General features: G+C 37.8%; 1 long non-coding RNA gene across 1 annotated transcript; it reads left to right on the forward strand.

Annotated features, from left to right (window-relative positions):
- The first annotated feature begins 5251 nt into the window (after nt 1–5251).
- On the forward strand, nt 5252–7948 carry LOC115065082. Its single transcript, XR_003844874.1, has 3 exons — nt 5252–5374; nt 5599–5783; nt 7917–7948. It is a non-coding gene; the product is annotated as an uncharacterized LOC115065082 (long non-coding RNA).
- The last annotated feature ends 931 nt before the right edge of the window (nt 7949–8879 follow it).

An 8879-nucleotide genomic window follows, 5' to 3' on the forward strand; every position in this document is an offset into this window, starting at 1 on the left:
TCAAAACTTGCCCTTCTCTCTTCTCTTTGATTTTTGTTTGTGAGTAATGAAATCATTCCAAGGACCATCTCGATTGTCACAAGTACAGCAGAGATAATTTCATTTGATTATAGCTCTTCTTATTAGCATTCTTCAAACAGAATAACTTTAACCTTGAGTGTTACCTTTTGTGACAATGAAGATAAGATGACTACACTCTTGGAGATCTTCAAATGCAATTATTAGTTACGCTGTCTTCCCTCAGACACACTGAAATAAGACCATTCCAAGAATTATTGGTGAAGCAGTGCTCTTTCCATGAGACAAAATATCTAAACATCTAAGTGGTATTAATCTTCTGATCCAGTGAAGTGTAGACTATGATTGGTAGCTCTGTCTTTTTGGATACTAGAAGCACTTTGTGGATGAGAAGCTTTAAAATGCAGATGCTCCGGTGGAACCTTAGTTCAGCTGAATAAAAGTGAATCAATTTTAGAGCATAGTCATTCAGTTTCACAGTTCTTTCCTTCCTTCTTTCCTTCCTTCCTTTCTCTCTTTTTTCTTTTCTTTTTCTTTTTGTTTTTGTTTCATTTGGTTGGTTGGTTTTGGTTTCTTGTTTTTTGAGACAGCATTTCTTTGAATAGCCCTGGCTATCCTGGAATATTCTTGGTAAAACAGGCTGGCCTCGAACTAAGGGACCCTCCTGCCTCTGCATTTGGGGATTAAACGTATGAGCCACCATTCCCAGTCAATTTCATAATTTCTTAATAAGTCTTTGCCTACTAGACTTTGAAATCATTGAAGTAATTATAGGATTGCTTACTTGATTTTTTTAAAGTTTATTTCAAATGACTACATTTCATATAAATCGTAGTATGTTTCTGTAGTTATTCAAGTTTGTTTTATTTGCTGGAGTCTGTTTGGTAATTTATATCATGGACAATAAGTACAGCTTGAAAACCAAGAGGTAGAAATAACTCTGTGGAATGACACTTAACCAAAATTTCATACGTCATTCCTGAAAACATCTGCACCCTCACTTCTAGTGACCACTGGTGCTCACACCCCTAGGAAGAATTTTTTTAACACTTGTCCAGATCCATGGAAGGCATAATATCCAGATCTCAACTATAAAACTATATCTCTTAAATACTGTCTTGGTAGTCAAATTACCCCTTGATGTATGATTTGATGAATATTGCATGAGGAAGAGTTAAAAACTAGGCATAGACCCTCATATCAGAGCCGAGTGAGGCAACCCAGCAGAAGGACAAGGGTTCCAAAAACAGGTGAAAGAGTCAGAGACACCTTTACTCCCACTGTTAGGAGTCCCACAGGGAAAAAAAAAACATTAAGTAAGCGAACAACCATATCATAGACACAGAGGACCTAGTACAGACCCATTCAGACTCCTTGGTTGGTGCTTTGGTCTCTGTGAACCCCTATAAGCCATGATTAGTCAATTCTGTATCTTCTGGTCTTCTGGTCTTCTTGACCCTTTGAATTCTATAAATCTCCCTCTCCCTCATGGATAGGAGTTCCCTGAGCTCCAAAGGCAGAGACCCATTTAGATTCTGTCTCCATCTAATGTTTGACTGTTGGTCTCTGCATCTGCTCCCATCCGCTGTAGGAAGAAGTCTCTCTGGTGATGATAGGGAGAGGCACTGATTTTGTTATCTATATTCAGTTGATATTCCTGGGAAACCTGCTCTTCTCTGTAGGGAAACTCAAAAAGCATGGATCTGGGGGATAGGAGAGGTTGGGTGGTCAAGGAGAAGTAGGCGAAAGAGAAAGTGTAGTTGGAGTGCACTATGGGCAAGTAATAATAATATAACTGATTGGTGATTTTATTACATATCATCTCCATTTGGACCTTTGGGTGTCCAGGGACATTGTCATGGAGCAATTGTAATTTGAAAGGAATTTTTTGTTGTTAGATAGGCATGAAGGACAGTGTTGTGAGGAGATGTGCTATGCTTCAGTCTTTGTCATTTCATGTACACAGCACACAGAGTAGATTTACCATTTTGAAGGGCAATAGGATTTTTTTCAGGATGGCAGGTGAACATGATTTCAATTTATAATTAACAATTATGTTAGATTCTCACCAGGTATTCTTCATGTCCTCAAAACATGGAAGTCTAGTACTGACTTCTCTCCAATTATGAGAGTCCAACACAGTATCTTTATTTTTTTTTTCGTGGAAGGCTGTGTCATGGATATTGAAAACATGACTTTTGTAGCCACCTTCATTATTGACCTTAACTAGATTTTCTGTCCAACTTGATGATTCGCCCTGCCCTTCTGTTGGATACAGCCATATTGTGCCTTTGGACATGAAACAAACTGCTAGTTTGGTGCTCTTTTCTGTGGCATTCTCTCTCAGCATGTATAGAGAACAACCACAAACCTTACAGATGGGTTTTGAATTGGTCACTGGATTTAGAGGCTACGATGCTTTACCTGCTTTATCTTTTTCACATTTAATCTAAACAACTAAAAGTATACATCAGCAATAAGATTGCTTTGCTTTCTTACCATTTGTGTTTTTAACTGAAGTGCCATTTTTATTTCCTCTCAAGAAATTTCCTTTGCAATATCCACTTGGCTCTTTTGAGGAGGACATCAAGGCTAAGTCATTGCCCATCTTTGACATGCTTTCCTCACTAAGATTATTCATTTCCAGCTTTGCTGTAAAGGTAGACACAGATATGGTTCTTTTACTTGAACATGTAGAACCATTCTTAGTTTATTAATTAGCCTAATTTACAAATAGCTGAATAACTAAAAAAATAAAGAAACCAGAACAAAAGATCAGAAATGGTAGAATTGGTAGTGGAGTTTACAAAACACACACCAATTTATTGTTTGTTATCTTAAATGGACACAGCTTGTGATTCATCAAGACAACTTCAATAGTGACATTAAAGACCCTTGATCATAGAAAACCAAGATAAATTCAATAACCAGGAAAAAGGTTGGAATACTAAAAGAATGTCAAAAAATGTGACAGCAACAAATGATGCTTTCAAGAAAACGCCATTGATACACTTGCTAATTGAAGGTCTTACAGTTTTTTTTTTATTTCAAAACAATAAAAAAATATATCCAAAATACAATAAATTAAAGGGAAAGAAAATGAGATTTCTCTGTTTTCTATTGTCCATAAGCATGGGCAAATCTAATCAAAAGTTGCAAGTATTAGCTCATGTGTGGCAGGGAAGTCTGAGGTTTTATCCTTAACCTCTGAGATTTGATCTTATGTCAGAGAAATTACAAAACTGAGTTAACTAGAGGATGCTAAACTTAGATGCTCTGCTGATTTAAATACACAGTTGTCACTATGGAGAAGTGTTCACACCCTTGAAGTCCTCTGTGTTGTATTGTGAGAAAGCAGAGAAAAGATGATTTTGAACTGGTGTTGAACTATGTAAGACTTTTTTATGGCAAGTACCTTCAGATCTGAGTCAGTTTATAAAGCTGAGCAAGGCACATGACGACATTCAGTATGAAGCACCAGGAAAATGCATTCCTTCCCTTTGTGGAAAGTATGGCAGTTTCAGGGCCAAGAGTGTGAATGCAATGAAGGCAGGAAGAGGTCGTGAAGACCATCATTACAATCTATGCCAAAGTAAGCTTGAGGCAGAAAGGGCATGTCCAAACTCCACTCAACACCGCGAAGAAAGATATACACACACAGCTAAAGAATAAGTGTGTCGCCCTCACTTCTAAGCACCTTGATATCCAACATGCAGAAACGGCATGGCATTGTCATCTTCTACGTCATGTCTGTGATATCGTCTAGACATAAACAACATGGTCTAGAATGACAAGGTTTTTAAATTTATAAAAATATGATGACTTGTAATTCATTGTAAGCCAAAAAATGTTTTTTAAATATTAAAAAAAAAAAAACAAAGACTGTGACAGAAAATAAAAATGGTGACTCCAAACCAAGCAATCATATCTAGGGCAACCCTATCCAGTCAACTCAGTAGTCAGGAAACCACCCACAGGTACTGGATGAAGTGCAGTAAGAAACTCTACGAATTCTAGTTATCGGTCTCAGCTGACAGGAGAGATGATTCCACAGGAAGCCAGGTATTGTCTCTATTGCGGAGCTGAGGAGAAAGGAAAGAATGGAAAGGATGCATTGGTATCTGCCCCCACACACACACCCTAATCACAAGTGATGATTACCCGCTCCCCCACCCAGCTCACCAGGCTCTCCTAAACAGTCTTCACGTACAACTTGCAGTTATGTCTCACTCAGAGCAAGAGTAAGTCACAGCAAAGCAGGACCCGAGCTGTTTCCTTCACATTTATGGAAATGGAATGCTATACCGGCAGCTCGATACTGAATTGATTTCTTATGAGTTGCAATAGGGATGAAAATGATGGTCTGAGTTTCAGGCAAGGGTGATTAGCCTGAGCTTAGTTGTGGAGTGAGTTGGGTTTTGTTATTTTTCTTTTTAATCTTCATTTTTATAGAAATAATGTGTACATTATCTCTTTCTTGGTTTTTCCCAATACATATGCTTTAAATCAATGAATATTCATTGCACATATACTGATAATGTATGTTCTGCCTTTGATAGTATGATATGGGTATGGAGTCCAGTACTATAACATCAGTGGATTAAAGTAAAACTTCCTTGTTTTATTCAAATGAGGTTTAATTGAAACTGTCAAAAAGTAAATCCAGGGCCTTGTGAATGTGCATGCATGAATGATAATGTGACAAAGTACAGCCTTTTCTCCTCTATCAGCAATATTTACTCTGAATAACAGAGCTGCTTTCTATATAATATAGCTGCTTCCCGTATCATAAATAGAAAAAAAGCTAGATTAACAACTTAAGTCAGAAAGTGTAATTGAATTCTTTAGTATTCTCAGCCTAGTTTTCATCATCCAATTCACTTTCATCTTACAAGAAAATTACTTGGGTCAAAAGTCATTGCTTTAAGTCTCTAGGTATATTATGAGAAACAAAATGCTAAGCTGAAAAGCCATTATCGGGTTTCTGATAAGGGCTTTTGTGATAGCAATTCTAATTTTTGTGTGGTCATAGTTATTAATGAACACTGGAGGTTTAGGCTCTGGCTACTATACTGGATAATTCAGTGGGCTAGTATGACATCATGCTTGCTGGCAATGTACTTGAACATTTCCCTGTAGGATAGGTTTAATTTAGTCTGTGTAGAGAACATTCTTGCTCACTGCCTCCCAAGAGTACCAATGTGCTTTCTCTTTCAGATGTTTTCCAGAAAATGTTTCTTCCTAAATAAAAGCAAATGCTAACTTTTAAAAGAATTGCACCTAATATCTAAAAGTCATCCACCTCCAAGAGGATTGATACATGGTAATATTTCATCTTAACAACCTTCATCTTCCAGTAAGTTTGGTACTATTTATAAATTAATCTTAAAATGAACATTGGCAGAACCTTAAGTATAATCACTACACACCCACCCACACACACACACACACACACACACACACACACACACACACACACAATGATGACAGATGACATGTGACATGACTTGAGCCAAATTGGTTTTAGTCTCTTGGGCAATTATTGATAATTCATATGTAAAGCTTTGTGTTTCATATCAGGTGATTTGGATGAGAACAAAAGGAAAACAGAATTCTTCAAATAGAGGACAAACATTCACAGTGAGAATGAACAACAGAATCTGTGATTGGTTGTACACAGCAAAGCCTCACTTTTGATGTTCTCTCAAGCTAGCACAATTGATTCTGTAGAAGATGAGAGAGGCCTTGTTCTGCTGCATGCTCAGGTACCACGCATCTTGTTTTATATCTAGCTACATATGCAGGATTATGCTAATTGGTGAAATTAAATTGATTTGTCTCTTTACCCTAATGTCCTAATGCTCTATACGGTTGTTATATTACCTCTTTCTTTCTCTATTTTTTAAAGCTGTGCTGCGCTTAATATTACTGCATTTTTAAGGAAATTAAACTTTTCAGAAAGTTTCAGATAAAATTCATATGTAACATTAGAGTACCAATTTAAAGTGTGCTGTCCCTGGAGGCTGACTGAAATGCTAGTGGCTCCCGTGGGCCACTGTAATTTTTCATCTCAGTCATATACTGAGAAGTGTTGAATTGCTGCTGCTAAGTACTTGAGATGTTTCTCTTTTGTCTGAACTCACACCTTACATTGGAGCTAGATTTTTGGTTTATTTTTTGTGCATTGTTTTGTTTGTTTTGTTTTGTTTTGTTTCTTTCAGGATAGGATTAGCTCAAACAGTCACATGGTGAGACCTGATCAGAGCTAGAACATCAATCCTGCCCCCAAATAACTACCATGACAGTGTGGTCTCTCACAGTCTTACGGACACTGCCATGAAGATGTCCATCTTCACAGTGACATTGAAAAAAATAAGAGTATTATACAAGGATGTGGGAACACAGGAGGAAAGGAGGGGAGGGTAAGGAAGAATGACAGAGTGAGTAAAAGGAACATTATATCCATGTATGCTAATATCGTGAAATTCATTTCCTTTGACAAACTGATATATCATCATAAAAATAAAAGCACTCTAGAAAAGACATACCCTTACCTTCACCAGTTGTATGACTATAATTTGGCAAGTAGCTACAAAGGAATGAAATATAGAAGAGGCAAATAATTGAAAGAATCGCTTTAAAGATTTATGTGAAAGTGTATGCCCCACTATGTGCACAGACTGATCTGTTTTAACTATAACTGGTTGTGTAATACAACTAAGGTCTATATATTTGTGCTATAACTAAGGTCATTCAAATATTGAAACTATTCTTCACCACAAATATAATCTCATGGGGCCAGTAGGTCAAATGTCTTCTCTCCACTCTGTTTCAATTGTACCTGAGGAGTGTCATCAGAAGTCCATGTGAACTGAAACATATGAAGTTTTTTTCTCACTCAGTATGATAAGTAAGTTGCATCCTTTGTGTTGATGTGGTGTGGTATCAGTGTCATATTTAATCATTTATGTTCCAATGAAACATTTGTTGGCATTCAAGTTGTTGACTATTATAAATAAAGCTGCTTGTAATTTTTCTACGAATATTTGTGTTCAATGATAATTCCTCACTGAAACATATTTAATTCCTCATGTGAAACACCTAGAGTTCAGGTCACTGGGTCATGCAGAAAATGCCTGTTCAAAGACATAGGATTCTATGAAACTTGTTTGTTTTCCAATATGATTGCAATTTTATATTAGGACAGTAATGTAAGACAGTTTCAATGGTTTCGTTCCCCTCTATCTGGCACTGTGGGTCTTTATTTCTTCTATTCTAGTGGATGGGTTTACTGGCTAATTTTGTGTCAACTTGACACAGCTGGAGTTATCACAGAGAAAGGAGCTTTAGTTGAGGAAATGCCTACATGAGATCCAGCTGTAAGGTATTTTCTCAATTAGTGATCAAGGGGGAGAGGCCCCTTATGGGTGGTGCCATCTCTGGGCTGGTAGTCTTAGGTTATATAAGAGAGCAGGCTAAGCAAGCCAGGAGAGGCAAGCCAGTAAAGAACATCCCTCCATGGCCTCTGCATCAGCTCCTGCTTTCTGATCTGCTTGAGTTCCAGTCCTGACATCCTTTGGTGATCAACAGCAGTATGGAAATGTAAGCCGAATAAACCCTCTCCTCCCCAACTTGCTTCTTGGTCATGATGTTTGTGCAGGAATAGAAACCCTGACTAAGACAATGGGTAAATAGTATGTAGGTGTGGTTTCATTTACATTTATGTAGTGACTGAAATCATTGAGCATTATTTGCTCTCTAGCCAATCACAGCCCTTTGATGTGGACCACGCCCACCTCAGAATGTGGATTCAGGGCCTTCCTAGTTCTTTCTTCTCATCCTATCAGCTATTTTTCCTAATCAATCTCTATTCTATCTGTTTCTCTTTGGAACTGCAGAACCAATCACTGCCAGGGACCCTGCAGCTGCCTACTTGCCTGGAAAGAAGGTGAGCTGGCTATTCATTCCTTTCCTTTGTTCATTCTAGCTCTTGAGACTGCTCTCAGCCCTGCTTCTGCCCAGCAGCCTCCCCCCAGCCACCTCCATCCCCTCGGAACTCAGCCTTGTGGTACACACCAGAGTCTTCTGAATTTCTCTTTGCTTTTTTTACAGGTGACAGAAAACTCTGTGATGTATGCTCTCCATCAAGACTCCAGTTTTGCTTGTTTTGATCATGGGATATTGTCTCAAATGTCTCTAATGAACAAATTTAATTCATTGTATCATTCATTTTCATTGCCCTGCTCCAGGGTCAAATAACTTTTGTTGACATGTCTTCAAGTTTTAGTAAAACACTCACTCACACAGATACACACACACACACACACACACACACACACACACACACACACATACACATACACACACACACTGTTTTATTTGGAATACCACCAGAAGTCTGGAAATTAGTAAGGGGTCATGGAGAAGGGTTTTCATGGCAGGAGAAGATGGAAAGACCTCATATAAAGGGTTAAAAGGGAAGTATAGAACAGGAGAGGTTTAAGTGCAGGACAGAGCAACAAGGGAAAAAGCGATAAATAACACTGACTGTAGACCTCAAAAAGCCACATGGAATTCTGTATAGACTTTCTAAAATACATCTCTACACATACTACACATACATCAAAAGATTTAAAATAGCATTATTCTATTACAAGGTAACAATGACACTGTTAGACATCATGACAAAGAAAAAGCCCTGTCCCAGGAATGGGTCACTTTTTTTGAAGTTCAGAGCTAGCAAGGTCCCAAAGTTCACCAAATATTACAGGCTCAATCCAGTGTTCTTTGTTACCATGCATAACTTAAGAATAAGGCCCTATTGCTGAAGAAAATACTTGAGGGATGGAACATGGAAAAAT

This window comes from Mus pahari, chromosome 12, assembly GCF_900095145.1.
Source record: "Mus pahari chromosome 12, PAHARI_EIJ_v1.1, whole genome shotgun sequence".
NCBI lineage: Eukaryota > Metazoa > Chordata > Mammalia > Rodentia > Muridae > Mus > Mus pahari.